General features: G+C 64.8%; 1 protein-coding gene across 3 annotated transcripts in view; it reads left to right on the top strand.

Moving 5' to 3' along the window:
* Window positions 1-19837, top strand: part of KCNN3 (potassium calcium-activated channel subfamily N member 3) — a 124359-nt gene that overhangs the window by 43051 nt on the left and 61471 nt on the right. Inside the window, exon 1 of one of the 3 annotated variants that reach the window (XM_045982230.1) lies at window positions 14184-14285. The exons of the other annotated variants lie outside the window; for them this stretch is intronic. The gene's annotated coding sequence lies outside the window, so the exon portion shown is untranslated. Of the gene's footprint in view, window positions 1-14183; window positions 14286-19837 lie in introns of those variants that run through there. 3 annotated transcript variants of the gene reach the window in all.

The raw sequence follows: 19837 nt of genomic DNA, 5'->3' as shown, positions 1-19837 counted from the left end.
TAGGCTTGGATGCGTGGTGGCCACAAGGCCACCCTCCCGCAGTGTGGCGGGGTGGGCTCCTTTCCCGCGAGGTCAGTGACATCACCCAAGCCTGGTGTGGGGGCTTCTCAGTTTGCCATGGGCTGCAAAGGCGCGAACGCAGGGAGATGGCTCGTCCAGAAGCAGCTGCTGTGGGGCAGGAACCTCCCGTGGCCCCTGCTGCCGTGGCTCCTGCCGCTCCCGGGGCCCCTGCTGCCGTGGCTCCTGCCGCTCCCGGGGCTCCTGCTGCCGTGGCTCCTGCCGCTGGGGCTGGCTGCCAGGACACAGGCTTCCTCTCCTTCCTCCCCTCTGAGCTCCTGTGGGCACTGTCCACACCTGCCTGCTTCCGCTGCTGCCCGTCCCTCCGGCTCTACTGGCTGGCGCGCTCCAGCCTTGCCCCACCCCCCGGCCTATCTGAGCGCGTGGTGTCTGTCGCCGTGGGCTGGCTTCGTGCGTGTGGCTTTCAAGGCGAACTGACGGGGCTGAGCCAGCACCGCCTGGCTCTGGAAACAGGACCAGGAGGACGCCGAGGGAGGATCAGGCAGCAGAGGACATTCTGATCCGGGTGTCCCTTCAGGGTAAATTTAGTTCCCAGGCCGGTGCCACATTCCTGTGTGGTGGGAGCCGTCCGGGTGGCAGGGCAGTATCCTGTCGTCCGTCACCTGCCCAGTCCGGGCAGGGGCCACAGAGAGCCCAAGGTTCTGACCGTCATGCAGGGCGCTAGGAAGCCGCCTGCCTTGTCTCTGGAGGACTGGCCAGGCCCTCGCCTGCTCAGGGCTGATGCATCCCGGGTGGGGTGCGGAGAGGGGGCAGCCCCCCAGAGGACGGCCACGGGAGACGTGGTGACCGCAGCTAACCGTTCCCAAGCCGTGTTTGCAGACCTCGTCTCATTTAACCTTGACACGGCCTCTGGCTTCCCCGCACACATCTGCCGTCCGTCTCCTGCAGCTGCTGTGACAAATTATTATCCATTTAGTGTCTGAAAGCAACACACATTTACGGTCACAAGGTTCTGGAGGTCCGGAGGCTTGAATGGGTCTCGCGGGACTAAACCAGAGCGGTCACCCAGCAGCAAGCCTCTCGGACTCTGGGGGGCTCTGTCCCCTTGCCTGTCCCCACTCCCAGAGCTGGCGTCTTCCTCCGTTCTCACCTGGGTTCTCGGGCACCGACCCCTCCTGCCTCTTGTGGCGGGACCATCGCGCTGTGCCCCCGGTAAGCCGGGCTTCTGTCGCCCTGCTCTACGGGCACCCGATCACCGCACTAACCCCGTCTGCGTCCGCCGCCCTCTTCGCTGGCAGGGTGAACATATGCATAGGTTCTGGCGATTAGGACGTGGGCGTCTAGGGGGCCACTGTCCCCTCATTTGCAGATGAGGACTCTGCATTAATGGCCTGTCCCAAGTCGCGAGCCTGGAGTTGCGTCTGGAGCTGCACGGCCTGAGACCGGCCAGCTCTTGCCAAGGTGCCCCAGAAAACCAGGGCAACTCATTCCCCCGGGACGGGCCCGAATGGTGCGGGTGGGGGGGATGGAGGGAGTTAAACTGGTTCGAGTCTCCACAGGAACAGCCGCGGCTTTGCTGAGTCACTCTGCATGGGCTCTGGACCAAGGGTCCTCAAAGCTGGCTGGATCCCCCAGCAATCACCCTTTACTTATTTTATTTTTTGTAAGGATTGATTTACTTAGAGACTGTGCGAAGGGGGGAGGGGCAGAGGGAGAGAAAATCCCAAGCAGACTCCCGCTTGAGCAGGGAGTCCCATGTGGGGCCTGACCCTACGACCCCCAGAGCATGACCTCCGTGGAAACCAAGAGGCCAGGGCTTTGGCACCCGAGCCATCCGGGCACCCCAAGCACCACCCTTTAGAACAGCGCTGCGGCCCATGTCCCTCCCGAGACTGGACCTAATTGCTCCAGGGAGGCACTGGGCATAGGCTTCCCAGGATGCACAGGTGATTCTATTTTTTTTTTTTTTTAAGATTTTTAATTTATTCATTCGAGACAGAGACAGAGATAGAGGCAGAAGGAGAAACAGACTCCTCGCTGAGCTGGGAGCCCGACATGGGGCTCAGTCCCGGATCTTTGGGATCATAACCCGAGCCAAAGTCAGACGCTCAGTGACTGAGCCCCCAGGTCCCCCTCCAGGTGACTCTAGACGTAGCAGGAGGTGGGTCACGGCTCCGAGCCCGTCCATGGCTGTCTGCCCCGCAGACTTAGTCTCATGACCGTGGGGACAGCCCTCTTGCCCCAGACAGAGCTTCATGGCCCTTGTCCTGAGTGGCCATGTCTCTCCCTTTCCCCCTCGGAACCGGCCGTGCACGGAGGCTCCCCGGGAGTGGGCCTGTTTGCCTCCTGCACCTCTCGGACCCTTGTCAGGGCTGTCCACGGGGCTGATTGTATTAATTTCCCCTTTGCGTGTTCTGTTTCTCTGAAGGGTTTCTCCTAGAAAATACAATGAACTGGTTTTTAAGACATCCTCACTGACGTGGAAGTTTGGGCTTCGAAGCCGACGGCCAGGAAAGAATTCTTGAGGCGTCCTCAGTGCAGAAAGTGGTTTTATTGAAGCAGGGGGCAGGCCCGTGGACGGGGAGATCCGCGCCGGGGGGTGAGGAGTGGCCCATTATGTACTTTCAAGCTGGGAGGGGTTAGGGAGAGGGTGCTTCGGAAACAAGGTTCCCAGGATCGCGACGGGCCGGCTCTCGCTGGGAAAGGTCACTTATTACTGCTTAGTGAACAGTCGTGAGGTCCCTCGAATGTGTCTCCATGGGTCCTGTGCTTGGAGGAGGGATTGCCCATGTGTGTCTTGGGGCAGGGGATGTGGGGGTGGGGAGCGGTAAAGGAGGTTTCCAGAGGAATCTGTTATGTTACCGCAGACTTAAAGGTCCGGGCAGTTGGGCTAAGGTCGCCTTTGCCCTCAGCAAAGTCCAGCACAGGCAGCAGAGTCCCTGGAGGAAGGTCACTCTGCCTGTCTCAAGGCCTTGGCGCCGGGCGTGAGATTTTCTGTCCCGGCCGCTGGGGGGGGGGGGGGGGGGGGGGGGGGGGGGAGACAACGCGTGGGTGGGGTCTGACTGGGGTCGGGCTCCGGAGCCCGGCGGCCGAGGTGTGGGTCCCAGCCGTGCCAGCTCCTGCCCTTGACCTGGGGGTGAGGGTCCGCCTCTCTCAGCGGCCTCACCTTCGTGACAGGGACCATCACGGTGCCCGGGGTGGGGGGGCCGCTGGGACTGTGTGAACGGGAGGAGAGCGTCGGGTGCTCGGCGGGACTGTCTCGCTCGTGTCCCTCCCCTCGGCTGAGTGCCGCTGGGCTCCCCACACCCAGTTGCCTCCTCGGTGCCAGGCGGGGACGGCGCGTGGTCTCAGGAGGGAGTGAGGGGGGCTGAGGGGAAAGGGGACACATGGGCACCCAAGTGCAGCGCAGTGGTGAGGGTCGGAACCCAGAACTGTTCTGGGGTCATGAAGAGGGGGACGCCCATGCCGTGGGGACTCAGGAACTGTGGAGGAGAAGGTACGTCCTGACGCGCAAATGAAATCCTAACGGGTTCCCTGTCCACACGCCGGCGCCTTCTGTAGCCGCGGGTTCGGGGAAGCGGGCGGTGCCTGCTGGCGACGGCGTCCGATCCTCTCCGGCTGCAGGTGCCCACACGCAGGCGCAGGGGCGGGCCCCCTGCGAGGACGGGCGCACAGCCCCCTCGCAGCACCCCTGCGGGCCGCTGGAGTCCGGGGCCTCTGCTGGGCCAGGGGCCGTTGCAGCAAAGAGCAGGCAGGGCAGTGGCCCCGCGGTGCCAGGGACAGGGACGGCCACGCCCGTGGGGCGTTCGGTGGCAGTGAGGTTCCTGGGAGGTGTCCCTCCATCCCCGCGGACCCCACGGACCCCGTGCGTGGCGTTGGCCCACGGTGCCGGCGTCTGCCGCACATCTGCCAGCGTGGGGACAGCTGTGCCCCTGTGCTCGCCGCTGGCGCGCTGCCCGCTGGCTCGGACACGGCTACAGGACTCAATGCTCCTTGGGTTCAAGCTGTGAAACGCGCCCCGAGAAGGAAGCGGCTGTCGGCCCGGAGGCCGGGGGTGGGGGGACGCTGGATGGGGCTGCAGGTTTCCTGGTCTTAAAGAAAATCCGCCGTGTGCGGACGGGCAGAAGCGGGTGCTTCCAAGGGCCATCCTGGGAGCCAGTAAGGATGCCAGGTTGTTCCCAAAGTGACAGGTGTCGCTTCTGACCTGCAGCTCCCGGGGTCTCACTGTCAGAAACGTTCAGATGCCTGACTGTCCCCCTGCAACCCTGACCTGGCCTCTTGCCACACGTTGGCAAGTCCGGGGCCTGTTTGCCGGCCCCCCGCGGCCCCCCACTGTGCCTTGTAGGTGCACTCTGATGTCCCCTCTTCTGGCCAGAGCCTCTGTGCAGGGAAGCGGAGCCCCAGGGCACTTCGGAACAAGGTCACAGGGCCCCGCCCGAGACCAAAGCCCAGTCCCACAGCTGGAGCCGAGGTGGGGCGACCCAGGGCTCCGTCCCCCAGTGAGGCGCCCCTGGCGTGGCCCGGACAAGCCTAGCGGTTCCCCACCTGCCACGTTTGAAAGGAAGGGCCCTCGTAGACAGGGGCGGGCTCTCCTGACCGGCATCGGGGCCGCTCCCAGGAGGGAGGCCGCCTCCCCCCAACCTGCGGGACGGCCAGAAGCAGGAGCAGCGGGACGGCGGGGCTGCAGCCGGAGTCCGCCCGTGGGCACGCGGCAGAACGGGTTTCCTCAGGCCGAATCGGAGGCCCGGTTCGGGCTGGAGGGTTTCCGTCGGTGGAGCCCGTTTTCTCGTCACCGTCCAAGCGCTGTGTTGCCTCCTGTGCTGGGGCGTAGGTACTTGCCCGCCGCGGGCCGTCTTCCGGAAATAGCTTCGGTGATGTCCAGCTGAAGCCCCTTCCCCAAGCCTGGATGGTAGACCCTGGGGCCACTCACCACAGACTGGCTCTTACCTCCCCCCCCACCGTGACTATGAGCTCGCCTCCAGCCAGAGCGAGGCCCCCACCCCTGGGCCACGGCCGGGCCAGGCCGGGCTGAGCACTCGGTGGCGCAGGAGGCGGGAGGCGCGGGAGGCCAGGATGGACGCGGGGAGGCCAGGATGGACGCGGGGAGGATGGATGCGGGGACGCTCTGCCGGGCTCTGGCCCAGGCTGTAATGGGAGCGCGGCCAAGGCTGTCGGCTCGTCCCAGCAGTGCCCGTGAGCGGCTGGGCAGGTGCGGTCCTGGAAGCCACGAGGGGCAGAGGGCAAAGGCTGGGCTCTGCTCCCGTCCCTGCTCTGGAGGGAGGGCCCCTCCCCGCGGAGGCTGCCTGGGGCGGAGGGCTTAGGTCACACCTCCTCATGCAGTGCGGGAGGGTTCTCTGGGCTTCCCTCCCCCAGGCTGCGAGCAGCTGTGCGTCCGGCACCCTCCCGGCCCGTGTCTGCTCCGGCCGTTCGCAGGCAAGTGCACTTAAAAATAAGTCACGGAAGGGACCTTTGTGTGAAGCGTGAGAGATGTCCCTCAGCGGTTTTGTTCTCCGTACAGAAGACAGGAAATAGCTACCTGGTTAAGGACGTTTCTGGTCAGCTCTGTGTTCAGGGGCGGGCGCAGGCGTCCTCTGTCCTTTCGGCTGGGCCAGGGGAGGAGTGACCGAGCCCTTCAGAGCCCCTCGGGCCCGGCTTTCTCACTGATCTATTTCCCGCGTGAATGGGCCCCCAGAGGCGGCACAGAGATTGCCCGTAATGGTAATGTCGTGGGAGAACAGAATGGAAAGTGGCTCTGGGGCGTGTCTCGGGATGGTAAGTGCATTTCAGGACACAAAGGGCCCTGCTCCCTTTCTCCCAGGAGGAGTGGTTTTCTGTCATCAGGGACAGTGAGGGAGGAAGCAGGGCTTTCCACGTAAACCTGAGAGACCACCCCTGGGTGCATGGGGGTCTCCCTGCACCCCTCATCCTGGGTTCGCCCAGAGTCTCCAGCAGAGGAGGCTGAGTCCTCTCGCCAGCTTGGGGGACACAGTCCGTGTAGCAAGTGTCTCTGGGGGAGGCCTGGCGTCTAGGGAAGGATTTCCTGCTTCCTGGGCCCGGGGAGACTCCTGTCCCACTGCCCAGCCCCAGAGTTGATGCCCGGGAGGGGGTGTCCGCGCTGGTCAGGGAAGGGCTTTCCCTGGGGCTCCGGCGTCCTGGCCGGTTGTGCCAAGCCCGACTCGAGCTCGCCCTGTGAGCTCACATCAAACCTTAGCATTGGCCTCCAGTGGAGGGTTTGGGCCAGAAAAGGGCCTGAGCCAGCTCTGGCTCGCCTGTCCGGGCCCTGGGGTAGAGCCGTGGCTCTGTGAGGACAGGGAGGCCACCACGGCGCGCCAGCATCGGCAGGGGGCCTGGCCCGGTGGGGGTCTGAGGGGCACTGACTCACAGGGAGCCGGAGGCTGGACGGAAGCGGTGCTCACTGCTGCTTCTCTGGCAGGGCTGTGGCCTGGTCTGCTGGGCCGGCCCAGGGCCACCGGGAGAGACCGGCTTTCCTCTTATTTCGGAGTGAGCCGGGCAGACGGCCCGCACTGTGAGAGCACAGCCGACCGTCTGGTTGGGGTGCAGACCCCGGATACCCCAGCACTCGGGGCCAGTTCAAACCCAGCCGCACAGGGTTTCTGGGGACCTTCCCGAGGGTCCTGCCCTCGGCTGCCTGAGGCAGGTCGGGAGCGGCTTGCTGTCAGCCCTGGGCTCCCTGTCCCCAGGGCACCTGGGTGCTCTGGAGGGGCCCCGGGGGCTCGCCCGTCCCGCCTCTGACCGGCTGGTCCACAGGGACTGTCCACATCAGGGCCTGAGCAGGACGGGGCAAATGCCTGGCCCCACTGGGCACTCACCCAGTGAGGAGCAGTGACCTTGAGCCTTTGACCCTGTCTCAGAGAACCGGCTAGGCCGTCCACTGACAGAGTTCAGACTGGAGAGCCCTCGCCTCTTTCATTCCCACTGGATGGGACTCACCTGCCACCACGGGCAGAGTCCACGGTGCCCTGTGTGTGTGAGACCGTAAGCTAGTGGGACAGAGACACGGGCCCCGCTGCTCACGGGCTTCAGCACCCCGTCTGCTCGGCCTGGGGGAGTTGAGGGGGCGGGGAGGGGGCCCCAGGGTGTGCCTCAGGCTCTGCCCCTTCTCCCTCAATGGCCCCCTCCCCCTCCCTCACGGGGGCCCGGAGGCTGGGGCTGCCGGCAGCCGGGCGGTGTGCAGGCCGGTCCCCCCAGCGGTGTGGCAGCTCGCCCCACGCTGTCATTCCCTCGCGGGGACAACGCTTCCCACAGTGGTGGCTCCGGGACCAGCCGAGGCTTCGTGCCTTGATTCTCACTTGGAGTGAACCCTGAGTGTCAGTCAGGAGGCGTCTGGCGTCTGGCCCAGCACGTCTGCAGCCGGGGAGGCATCCTGGCAAGGGCTCGGCCTTAGTTCCTGCTCTGTCGCTTGCTGCTTCTGGGGATCGCCAGTGCCCCCCATCTGGGAACGGGGACAGTGACACCCCCCAGCTAGGTCCCTGCCGGCTTGTTTCCTCCCTCCCCGTCCTCCCTCCTTCCCTCCCTCCCTCCCCGCTTCCTCAGCTCCTCCCTTCCTTCCTGGGTCAGGTCCAAGGCTGGTGAGACTCTGCCAGGTCTGATGCCTGGCGGCCAGGCGGGTGGGCCGGGGAGTGGGGCTGGGGGCGGCTGCTAGCTGTTCACACGCCACCTCCCCCCGCAGCGGTGCTCGGGCCTCTGGCACGGCGGTTGTGGAGCTGAGGGTCGCATGTGGGCTCCGGTACCGGGGTGGCCTTTTCCCGTGGTCCTGTCTGGCCCAGAGTCCATGCGGAGCCAGAGAATCCTGGAGAGGGCCTCAGCGGCCGTCTTCAGACCATCCTCCTCACTGAACGGAGGAGACTGAGGTCTCTGGGGGAGGACACTCACCCAAGTCCACACTGTGAGTTACAAAGTCTTGTTCCAGGCCAGACTTGGGTTTCTGCTCCAAATGCTCAGCCGTCTGGGTGTCCTGGTTTCCTGGTGTCCAGGCGTCCAGATGTCCAGGTGTCTGGGTGTCCAGGCATCGGGTGTCCAGGTGTCTGGGCCTCTGGGTGTCTGGGTGTCTGGGTTGGACTGACCACCATCCTCTCGGCACCTGCCACAAGCCGGGCACTCTGCCCCGTTCAGGTCACTCAGCACAAATTTAAAGGGCGCTGCTCGTTTCTGCGCACTGGGACTGCAGTCGTGAGCATGACAGATCCCAGAGCTTCGGGCCTGAGGGGAGGGACAGGGACAGGCTCTCGTGCACGTCAGGTGAGCCACTGTAAATTCCCACGAGGACAGTGGACAGAACTGGGCAGCAATGGGGGGCCTCAGAGTGGGCTTCCCGGAGAACCTCCTTTCCCGAGCCCGGCCGTGCTGCTGCTCCGGAGATCGCGGCTCGGAGGGGCTCGTTAACGTCCCCAGATCATGCAGCTGGTTCCTAGAGGAGCTGGACTGGCGCCCTGCTCGGTCCGTCTGCAGGGTCCCGCTTCTCCCCATCCCCATCCTCGACGGTGCCCAGGAATCAGCACGACCCTGCCCCAGCGTGCGTGGTCACATGGTGACCATCGGTGCACTGAGAGACCCCACGGGGAAGCTGTCTCTGCCTCCTGTCCTCGGGGAAGGGGTGAGGCGGGCATGCCAGGGCCTGCCTTCCTCCTCTCAGGACTGGCCCCGGGGGTCGGGGGGTGGCCCCGTCCGAAGAGCAGCTGCTCGGGGCTGCCCCGGGCTCCTCAGGAAGCAGAGTGGCTCGTGGGGCCATGCACAGCGGGATGACACGCCGGACCCCGGCTCCCAGTGGCCGTGGCCATTTCCCGGTTCGGTCACTGTTTGGGCTCCTCTGGCTTCATGCGAAAAGCACGCTCGTTCATCACGAAAGCCAGCCACAGTCAGAGCCGCAGCCCGCCCTCCGCACGCCCCACGTCCCGCCCCACGTCTCCACCGTTGACGGGCGCCAGGAGCTGGTGCACGCCCGGTGGTCAGCGTGGCATCCGCGGACCCGAGGGCCGTGTCCCCCTCCCTCCCGGCGCCCAGCCTCAGCCCCTGCGGAACCCACCGCTTTACGGACACGACAGTTCCTGAAACACGACTGTCTCCCAAACCGCCAGTTTGTCCCCCGCTCCCGTGAGCCTTTGTGGACAGAAGGACCGAAGCCGGGCGTGCAGACCCCTCAGGTTTCCACTCTGGTGGGAGTTCTGTCTACGCACCTCCGTGCACGCGAGTGTGTGGCGCGGGGCCGGCAGGCGGAGGACAGAGACGTGAAGGAGGCCAGCTCTGCCCTCAGCCTGCCCGCTCACGGGGGAGGGACGACGCTCGGACCGTATCTGGGGGGAGATGGACAGACGGTGAAGAGTCCTGGAGACCAGAGTTCAGGTCTGGGGGGAAGGGCCAAGAGTTCAGATACAAGGCGGAGACCCGCGGGCTCTCGAGAGTTTAGGCGCTGTCTGGTGTTGCTGAGCGTGTCTCCGGGGACAGGACACCTCTCGCCGCGGCCTTCACGGCCCCCAGTCACCTCCCACACCGGGCCTCACGTGGCTTGTTCGGGAAGTCTCTGGCCGGCCCCCCGCCTCCTGGCCCTCCCTCGCGGCCTCACCCCACCTCCAGTGCTGCCGAGGAATCCAAGAGACACACACGCCTGTCCTTGTCTGAACCTTCAGCGGCCGCGCTCCGTCCCGCAGCGAGGCGTCCGCTCCCCCCGGCTCCGACGTCGCACCCGTGCCGGCGCCCCCCCACCCCCGCCAGCTCCCCACACCTGCCTCCAGGCCTTGGCTGGGGCCACCCCTCCCCACCACTGCCCCCTACAGCTCCCGTTCCAGCCTCCTCTGTCCAGGTGGAGAGTCCCCAGAGCTACCTCGGGGATAATTGACTCCGTGTTCATGGGACTGTCGTCTCCGGGGCGTTCTGGGGGGCCTTCCAGGCTCCCGCATCCCTGAGCCCGCCGCCCGCCATGCCTTATCTACCACTCCCATGGTCCTTCGACGTCGGCTGGGGAGGTCCCACCGCCGAGCCCCGGCCTCCAAGAAGCCTTCTCTGTACAGTGCGGCCAACGGGCAGGGCCGCGTCGCTGTCCCTGGAGCGGCCCCCGCTGCGCTCTCCCTTACGTGCTCTCGTGGTTCAGAAAGGGCTTCTGTCAGGTGCTCAGCCCGAGGCAGCCAGGATCCTTCTCAGAGGCCGGTCCAGCGGACGAGACCTGCACGGGGAGGACCGGGGCCTCCAGATCGCGGAGGTGCCCTGATGTCCCAGCCTCTGCCACCAACAGCCGCACGGGTCCTCAGGCCACGGAGACAGGCCCCGGCCACAGCCAGATGCCCTTCACACAGACTCCACAGTGTCCCCGAGACACACACGTGACCTAAGGGGGCGACTGCCTCAGTCACCTAAGTGAGGGCAGGCAAGGGCCACCAGGAGCCCAGGAGGGACCCACTAACCGGTCGTAAGCTGAGGAACAGCAGGCGAGGAGGCCGTGTGTTCGGAAGGAGAGCGCGCCGGCCTGAAGGAGGCCAGTGCGGCTGAAGTGGGGAGTGGGGAGGGGCCGTGACCCACGGGGCGCTGTGGAGAGGGAGGCCGACCCTGGGGGCCCGCAGGCCCCAGCAGACAGATGACAGGTCCTCCTCCGCACAACAGAGAGCCTGGAGCAGAACCGCGGCTCTGTCTGTCGCTCCAGGGACAAGGCCTCCCCTATGTCCTTGGCGGGCAGCGGCGGGCCCCTCCCCCGGTCTGAGCTGGGGGTCAGGTGCAGGCTGGCCTGGTCACTGGGGTCTCTGGCAGCCCCTGACTGAGGCAGCGAAGTCACTGCTCTGGGCCAGCTTACAGGTAGTTTATGAGGGAATGTTGTCCTCTGTGCCCCAGCCCGAACAGCTTGGGTCATAGTTCCCAAGCTCTTGAATAAGTTATGAGACTTAGTACCGATTCGATGCTTCCTTTCTTTATTTTAAGAATCGTCCAGGACTCACTGAAAATGTGGGGTTTAGCAGCTATCAGTAATGAGAACCCTTTCCCGTGGCTTGTGCGCTTCAAATGGGGTCTGTCGGCTGCGGCCCTCCCTGGCTGCCTCTCGGGTCCCACGCCCCCACGGCCCCCCCGCACTCCGCGTGTGAACTTGGCCATGTCACCCCCGCTGTAAGGAGCAGGCGTCTGGCCCTCTGGCCGCGGGGCAGGTGCCCCGTTACCCAGGCGGGCCTGGGCTGTGGGCGGAGACAGTGAGGCCCTTGCCAGCCCGACAAGCCCGGGGTTTTTGCAGCTCCGTCCCCATCTGCCACCTCGCTTGGCGCGTGGTTTACTGTAGCTCCTGGACTGAGCGGTCCGTACCCCTTTGGAACGGGCAGGCCGGCTTCTGGGTGCTCGTGCTGAGCGTGTTCCTGTGTGGGGTGGTTTGGGGTTGGGGCCTCCCGCTCCTTCGGCAGAGCCAAGGGCCCTGCTCGGGGAACCGCCCTTGACCCGGCTGGCGGCGCAGGAGGTGAGGCCCTGTCCGGACACCTGCCGCAGGAGGGACTGTGCACCGAGCCTTGTAGTTCCGCCGACATCTCCAGGGACAGAAACGCCTCACAACTTCACCTGGATCAGAGGCGAGGAAAGGTCCTTCCATCTGGACAGACTGGGAAGGACTTTCTTTCCCAGATGGATGGGTCGGGGTCGGGACTCTATTTAGAACATACTTCCCTGAGGGGAGTTTCTCTAATGTCCTTCCCTCCCCTCCCTCGGCAAGGTTTGGCCATCTGCGGAGCCAGAATCCCTCTTGCTGCACTGAGAGCCTCTTAGGGACCAGTTAAGCTGGAATAAAGGATGGTTATTCCAGAACCTGCAAATTTCCTTTCCTTTTAAAGAGAGCTCGTTCTCCTGGGTGTCACCTGAGTAAGCGCGTCTGTTGGTTATTGTGGTTCTGGGATTGTAATTGGGAAGGACGCTTGCCGGGATCCCAGTGAAACTCTTCGGTGCTCTGTGTGGGGAGGGCAGGTCCTGCCGGCTTCCTGCGGAACATTCTGGTTCCCATTGTTCGCCTGTGTTTATAGACGGGCTCCAGAAGAGCCCCCACCTCCCATGGCTGGACGAAAGGCCATCTCACACAACCGTCTGGTAAGAGAGGAGGATTTGGCTCTAGAAGCAAGGCTGACCCCTGGCAGAGGGACCCCCGTTAGCAACATCGGGGAGCTCCCTTTCCGGATCCCCACAGTGGAGACAGGACGTGCGCTCCTCTGCCTGCAGACCCCTCAGGCGGCCCAGGGCCCCGCGCGCCGTCCTTCCACCGCCGCTTGGACGTCCTTGCGGTCCTGTCCCCTGCGCCCCCCGCCCCAGCCCCGCGGAAGGGTGCTTTCACGGACGGGGAGCTCTTGGACGGGTTGGCGGTTTTCCGAGGCGCTGGCACGGTGCCCGGAGGGATGCGAGTCCCCCCTGGAGTAGGTCTGTCCTTCCTGCTGGGTCCCCGCCAACAGCAGAGCAGTTTAAAAACCCTCAGGTAGCTTGTAACCATTCGTTTGGCAACAGGGGACACAACTGCCCCAAGTCCATGCGCTTTAAGCCATGGGAGAGGCATGGCTTCGCTCTCAGATTCCTTGCGAACTCCTGGTCCGAGCGTCTGCTGCCTCTGGAGAGTCCCGGGAAGGACGGGCCATCCGTGTCCCTCCAGCACCGCCGACTACTCGGTCTGGCCGCCTCCCCCGGGCCCAGCGCTTCCTTTCTGTCTTGAAGCGGGGGATGGCTGCTTCCTCGGCAGGGCGGGGCTTCTGGAAGAGCCAGCCCCCCCCCAGAGGTCACGGGCAGACAGCTGGGGAGCCCCTGTCGCACCCGCCACAGGAAGGGACAGACGTGACCCCGCTCTGCCTGGACTCTTTTTAAAGTTGCAGTAAAACACACGACAGGACATCCACCGTGTCGCCCGCTTGAAGGGCTCACACTGGGGGTACCCAGCACGCTCCCGCCGTCGGCCTCCAGAACCCGTCGCCGCGCGGGCCTGAAACTCCTTCCGCCGAACCGGGACCCTCTGTTCCTTCTGCCCCCGCCCTGCAGCCGCCCCTGCTCTGTCTCTGCGGGGCTGGCAACGCGGCGGGCCTCCTGCGTCGCGTGGGCTCGTCCTGATGGTGACCGGTTATTCCGGGCGCTGTGACGTCCTCAACGCTCGTGCCTGTCCCAGCAAAGCGAAGGTCCCTCCTCAGGCCCGAGTGATAGTCCCGTGGTGACCTCTGCTGCACTGTGCGGCTCCGGTCACCCATCGGTAACGGGCAGTGGGGCGGCTGTTTCCACCTTCGCTGACGGTGACTAAGACTGGGGCTCAGGGAACCCAGGGGTGCAAACCCCTCGAGATTCTGCTTTCCAGATGGAGCGTCCTTCACCCGGTGCCTCTGAGCTCCCAGGGAGGCTCTGCCGCCGGCGCGTCACGCGGGAGGGCAGGTCAGAGCTTTCTTGGGGCCAGAGGGCTCATCTAGAGGGTAACAAGCGGCTCCTGCTTCCACCCCCCAGGGCACCGCACACCCGAGCCCTCCAGCAGCGGGCGCAGGGGCGGGGGCGGGTGCAGGGGTGCAGGGGCGGGACACAGGGGTGGCCGCAGGGGCACGGCTAGTTCTCCACGTCTGCCCTCGCTGCGCCCTTCCCCCCCAGGGGACCTTTGGCAGCTCACTGACTGCCCAGAGACTCAGCCATCCTGGCTGTAGGATGGCCACAGCCCCCGGGGTGGCTTCAAGAATCGCGCTCACGGAGGAGGGAGTTAGAAGCCGTGACAGGCTGGATGCGGCCCCCAGGTACCCGGCACGGTCCCTGGACTCGGCGAGTCTCACCTTCCACGGCAAAAGGGACTGAGCAGGTGTGGTCCGGCTCAGATCTCGACGCGGTGGTAATGCTGGGTGTTCCGGGTGGCCCTCACCGTGGTCATGCGTGTCCTTATGGAAGCGCGTCGGAGAGGAAGCGCGAGGTGTGGGAACTTGCAGGGAAGCCAGCGGTGGGAGGGGCAGGAAAGGGCGCGGGGCCCAGCAGGAGCCAGCCCTGCCCACGGCCTGGGCTTCCGTCCAGTGCGGCTGATGTCAGACGTCTGGCCTCCGACTCCACGAGAGCAGAGCTCGTGTGGTTTCACGTCACGGGTTTTGTGCAGACGTGTCAGGGCAGCCGTGGAAGGCTGGTGCACATGGACTCTGGAGCCAGACGGCAAGGCCTGGGCTGGCCTCCTCCCTGCCCAGCTGCGTGACCTTGGGTGACCATGGGCAAGCCCTGCCTCTGCCTCCTCATCTTTAAATTCGATCATCATACGGCCCCACGTCGGGGTGTTTCGGGACTGAAGAAGTCTGTCCTTGTAGGTGAGACCTGTGCCTGCCACCTGGTGAGGGCGGCGGGCTGTTTGTTCCCGAATTTCCTCCACAGACCCGGGATGTGGCTGCTGACGGGAGCCAGCGCCCCGGGCTGCCGCAGCCTGGCCCCTGCTCCAGGGTGCCCCTGCTGAGGGAGGCGTGGGTGCGCGGCTGTCCGGGGCCACGGAAGCACGGGCCCCTGGTCTCAGGAGACACCCCTGCACCCCACACTTCCAAGTGCGCCTTGAAACAGAAACCAGAGTCCGCAGAAGTCCGCAGAAAACCACCTCCCCGAGACCGGCAGGTTTCTTTCCTTAGGGTTTCTCAGAACCCTTCATATGCAAACAAGCCCAGGGAACCTCCAGGGGAGTTTCCAAACAGGGACCCCACGGCCTTTTCATGGGTAACACCCAGCAGAGCCCCCGTCAGCCCCGCAGGTGGGCGGAGGGAGGAAGGGCTGGAGAAGAGGGAGCAGCAGAGTCCTGTCACAGTCTAGAGAACACCGCGGCTACTGTCTCCCCGCCGACCCCCAGACAGAAAGGGCATGGGTGGACCCTGAAGTCCGGCCTGGAGCCAGCACGCAAGCCCCAGCTCTGGGTCCCCAGCTCTCGCATTGCCCTGAGGACTCTCGGGTCGCCTCAGCCCTCGGGTGGGGATCTCGCCCATCCTCCCCCCTGCCCCAGGGCTTCCGGCCACGCACAGGCAGCCGCGGGGGGCCAGCTGGGGAAGGGGCGTGTAGCGGGGGCGGCAGGCTCGGGTGGAGAAATCGGACATCTACAGGGCGCCTCCGAGGTGGGGAGGGCACGGCTCCATGGCCTGGAGGAGTTCTGGGGCGCGGCCTTCTATCTGGGAGACCAGGAGCAGGAGCCCCAGGGGTCTGGGTCCATGCCGCGCGGACAGTGGCCGCCCTCCGCTCGCCACCCGGCTGGCCGCGTTCACAGCCTCGTCCTTGCTTATGCCTGCAGATGTCCCAGCTCCCAGCCGGGCAGGAATGGACGTCCTCGTCCCCGCTGCACCCATGGGGTCTGGTGCTGTGCCTGGCACGTGGTGGCCGAGTCCCCAGTGAGGCTTCACCCCAGCGGCCACCTTGGTGACTGTGGCTTCTGGCCTGTCCCCGCCCCTCCCTCCTGATGCAGGAACGGCAGAGAGAGATGGTACCAAGGCCACCTCCTCCCCTGGGAACCCAGGCCTCTGGCCACGTGGGGCAGGCAGGCAGGGGGACTGTGGGCGAACGTGGCCTTCCCTGCCCGTGAGTGTGCGCGAGCGCGAGCCTGGAGGGGGTGTTTGTGGAATTCCTCTCTGCGGGAGGCTTGGCTGGGGAGCTACGGCCGGTGATGATGACGTTGGCCTGGGGCGGCCTGTTGAGGGGATCCTGGCTTTGTTCCTAGCCTCCTGGGCCTCAGAGCTCTCTGTGGAACATGACGGGGAGGGCTCGGGAGAACCGTGTCCCTCCAACAGCGACCACGGAACGTCCCCGTGGGGCTCCGCTGGTAGCGTCCCCGGGACGGTTCTTCAGAAAACATACTTCATGGGGTTTCCAGGACTACAAAAGCAACATGCGTGTGTTTTCACACGAGCGAGCCCTCGCTGTTACAGCGACGTAACCAGCCGCCGCCCTGGTCTCAGCATCCTTGGCTTGCTGAGAGGGCCAGATGGCCCGAGGGCACGCTCCGCCTTGCTGTGTGTGTCTTTGTGCGTGGACAGGCACGGCTTTGGCTTCTGCACGGTGCTGTTCGTTTTTTGTTTTTAAGATTTTATTTATTTATTTGACAGACAGAGATCACAAGTAGGCAGAGAGGCAGGCGGGGGTGGGGGGGAGCAGAGAGCCCGATGCGGGGCCGATCCCAGGTCTCCGGGATCATGACCTGAGCTGAAGGCAGACGCTTAGTGACTGATGCACCCAGGCGCCCCTCTGTTTGCTTTTTTAAAAAAAGAGGAATCGCACTATGCGCGCCACACGGCAGCTTTCACTCCTCAGGCGGTATTATATCACGAGTATTTTGGACGCTGATACCCCGAGGTCCAGGCCGCTCTTAAAACCAGCAGCCGCGAGTCCCGCACGGAGCCCCGCGACTTGCCCAGCGGCTTCCCTCCGATGCGTGTTCCGCTGTTCCCACGCCGGCTTTCTTCTTCTTTCCTTTCATTATTAGCAGTCGTTGTTGGCAACTCTTTACCTTGTGCGCATATCGCGAGAGACGATTCTGCCTCGGACGATCATAGAAACGGTGAGCACTTAAAATGTTTTTGGCTTTTTTTTAAATAGTCACAACGAATCGTCCTAAGACTTAACCTGTCCCACTCAGAGAATCTGCCACCGTTTGCACGGTCACTGGGATGCCCCGTTTCTGGAGCCCGGGCGCCCTTGTGGCCCCGCCCCGCCCCGCCCCGAGGCCTCCTGTCCTCCAGGAGCCTGGTGGGAACCCAGGCAGCAGGGCCAGGCCTGCGATGCTGCGGCTCCGGTGGGGACCACCTCTCTTAACGGGTGAGAGCCCGGACGGTGGGCGGAGCCCTGTCTCCACCCCTCGCTGGCTGCACGGTCTGGACGTCAGCCTGCAGATGGGAGGCCGCAGCGAGCGCCAACACGGACTCGGTCAAGCCCAGCCGCCCCCTCTGCCCGGCAGGACAGCGCCCTGAGGGCCCAGCGGTTCCCGAGCCGACGGGCCCGTCAGTCAGTTGGGGACAGAAATTCCCACCACCCGAACGCCTGGTCCCGACCTGGTTCCTCAGCTCCCCCAGCTGCTGCAAGATCCAGAAGCGACTTGTTTTTCGCAAACACGCTGCCCGTGGTGGGCAGCCCCGTGGTGGGCAGCCCAGGGAGGGCACCGCTGCTCCGCACGCTCAACGGGACGGGTTCCCGCGGCAAAAGCAAATGGAAACGATCAGAAGCCCCCGTGCGGAAAACGGTCCTTCTCACCCCAGACGCTGCAGGTGCTCAGGAACCTTCTCGCCCCCCGACTTGCCAGAGGCACCCGCTGCCTGGGCCGCGTGGGCAAACCCCGGGGGCCACCCCCCGAGACCCCTCGCAGGGCCCGGAGTGGGACACAGGGCTTGGGGTCGTCCACACTCGCTGTGGGGCCCAGATCTGCTCCTTGTGAACTGTGTGTGGCTCGGACAAGTCGCTTCATCACCTCAGTTTCCCTATCTGTATAGTGGGAATGACGACACCCATCCCCGAGCCCTGCTCAGGGCCAAATGAGGGAGTGTCCAAGTGCAGGGACGTTGTAGCACATGGTGTCCGGTGCGACGGGGGATGGAGATGGCCAGCGCCCTGCCGCTCCCTCCCCACACACCCCGCAGCTAGGGTGAGCACTCCGGGCCTTCCTGGCTGCTCTCTGAGCCCGTCCGTGGCGGCCTGGGGCACGGGGCTGGGGGAGTCCCAGGGAGGGCACCTGACTCTGCCTATGAAAGGAGAGACTTTGATCTGGGTCCTCAGGGGCGAGAGGAGCTCCCCGGGGAGGATGGTGACCGAGGGCACTGCTCATACGGAACTCAGAGGGACACGAGTTCTGCGATCATGAGTGACCAGGGTTGGCTGGAAGGAGATGCCACGTGGGGCCACGTGGGGAAGGTCCCCTGTGCCACGTACACCTGGGAGGTTGGCTTGGGTCCTGACCACTCTGGGGAGCCACCGAAAGGCCCTCCCAGAAGGGCAGTGCTCGGCCTTTCCCATCACCTGCTCTAGTAGCAGTGACGGTGGTGGTGATGGTGGCCGGGCCCAGGCCGCGGCCGCTCTGACCCGGGAACGGGCCTCCTTGTTCTTGCTTCACGTGGAGGCGGGCGAACTCCCGCCCCCCACAAGGACGTACCTGTGTCTCTCCGAAGGTCTCTGGGGACTCTTGGGGACTCCCGTGTCTCTCTCCGCAGCTCCTCGGGTACCAGACTCCTGCTCCTGCTGAATGCCGCAGCCCGTCCTGCACGTGGGGACCCCGTGGGCACCGTCACCTCTGGGTTCTTCCCCACAGGACAGGCACGACCAACCACCTGAACCCCTGACCCTTCCTGCCCCGGGCGGCGACAGCTGCTCCTGAGTGGGCCTGTCCTCCCGCCCGGTCCCCGCTGCCTCTCGGCCACCGCTGACCCTCTCCTCCTGACACCCCAAACCCCCGGCTCTCCTGTTCACTTCCGGGGCAGGTAACGTAAGCCTAGAGGAGGTCTGTTCCGAACCCCGCAGGTGTTCGGATTTCAAAGAAATCCCCTGCATCAGCAAACATGTGGCAGGCGCAGGGGCTCCTAACAAAGATGGTCTCTTCCCACTGGGGCCTCCGCCGCCATCCGATCTGCTCCCAGGAGGGGCTGAGCACGGTCAAGGAAGGGGACAGGAGCGTGTCTTGTGGGAATGCAAGCCCCTGTCCTAGCTCCCCAGCAGGAGACCGGTCTGGCCGACCAGTCCCCCGCGGGGCGGGGGTGGCTCCCAGAGCACGGCAGGGCTCTGGCCTCTTGTGTACTGACCGTGCGCTTAGGGAAGTTTCTTCTGAAAGAAGTGGCCTTGAACTTTCTTTACAAGGAAGAAGGTAGAACCCAAACCGGCTGGTCCCTAACCTAGAGGGCTCTGCCTGGCAGGCGGGCAGCTGACCGGGGGCAGGTTCAGCCTCTGTGAACTTCCTTCCTCTGCTCGACGGGCACCTGCTGCTTCCTTACAGGAGACGGCGAGGCTGTGAATGACGGCCTGTGTGGACTCAGCGGTCGCAGCCTGCGGTTGGGCTCCTGGGTGGCGTGAGCACACAGGAACGTCCCTAGGGGCTGCACCGGGTCCCCTCGGATCCCCGTGCCAAAGCCCTAACCCTCAGTACCACTGTGTTTGGAGATGGGTCTGCGGGGGGTCATTAAGGTTAAATGAGGGCTGAAGAGTGGCTTAGCAAATGGGACTGGCTCAGAAGAGGAGCCGGGGAGAACAGTGGCCCCTCGGCCTCAGCTGCGTGTGGGGAGGGGCACTGGCCAGAGCGTGGCTGTGCTCCCCTCTGATCTGGGACCTCCAGCCTGTGGGGCCAGACAGAGCCGCTCAGCGTGTAGCGCCTGGGGTGGTTGCTCTGTTATGGCCCCTGGGCTGGCGACCGTACCCATGGGCAGTCTGTGTTCGGGGGTGGGCCTGGCGGGCAGGGACTGGAGGCCTTCCCGCCCCCAGAGACAGATCCCCCGTGGCTTCTGGGCCCCCATCCGATGCTGCCCTGGCTTATTTCTCATGTTGGCCTTCTTTCTTTCCTCTCTCAAACTCTCTCAGCCCCATCGTGCCCCAGGGCCTTTGCACCTACTGTCCCCGCCTGGGATGCGTGTCTTTGCAGGCTCACCTTTCACAGGTGTGCTCCTCAGGGAGCTGCCCTGGGCGGCCTGCTGGGGACGCCTGCTGTCTGCTGCTCTCATCGCCTCTGCCCTCTCTCAGTCTCCTGAGACCCGGCATGGCACCCTGAAGTTCAGTGTTTACATGTTTATTATCTGTTTTGTCTCCACTGGAATGTAAACTCCCTAAGGAAAGAGGCCTCGTCTACTCGTTCCCGCTCTATCCCTAGAGCTTGTCACGGAGGCCATCACATAACAGGGACAACCCATGCCGAGTGAGTGAGTGA

Source organism: Meles meles, chromosome 17, assembly GCF_922984935.1.
Source record: "Meles meles chromosome 17, mMelMel3.1 paternal haplotype, whole genome shotgun sequence".
Lineage (NCBI taxonomy): Eukaryota > Metazoa > Chordata > Mammalia > Carnivora > Mustelidae > Meles > Meles meles.
This window is presented reverse-complemented; position numbering and strand designations above follow the sequence as displayed.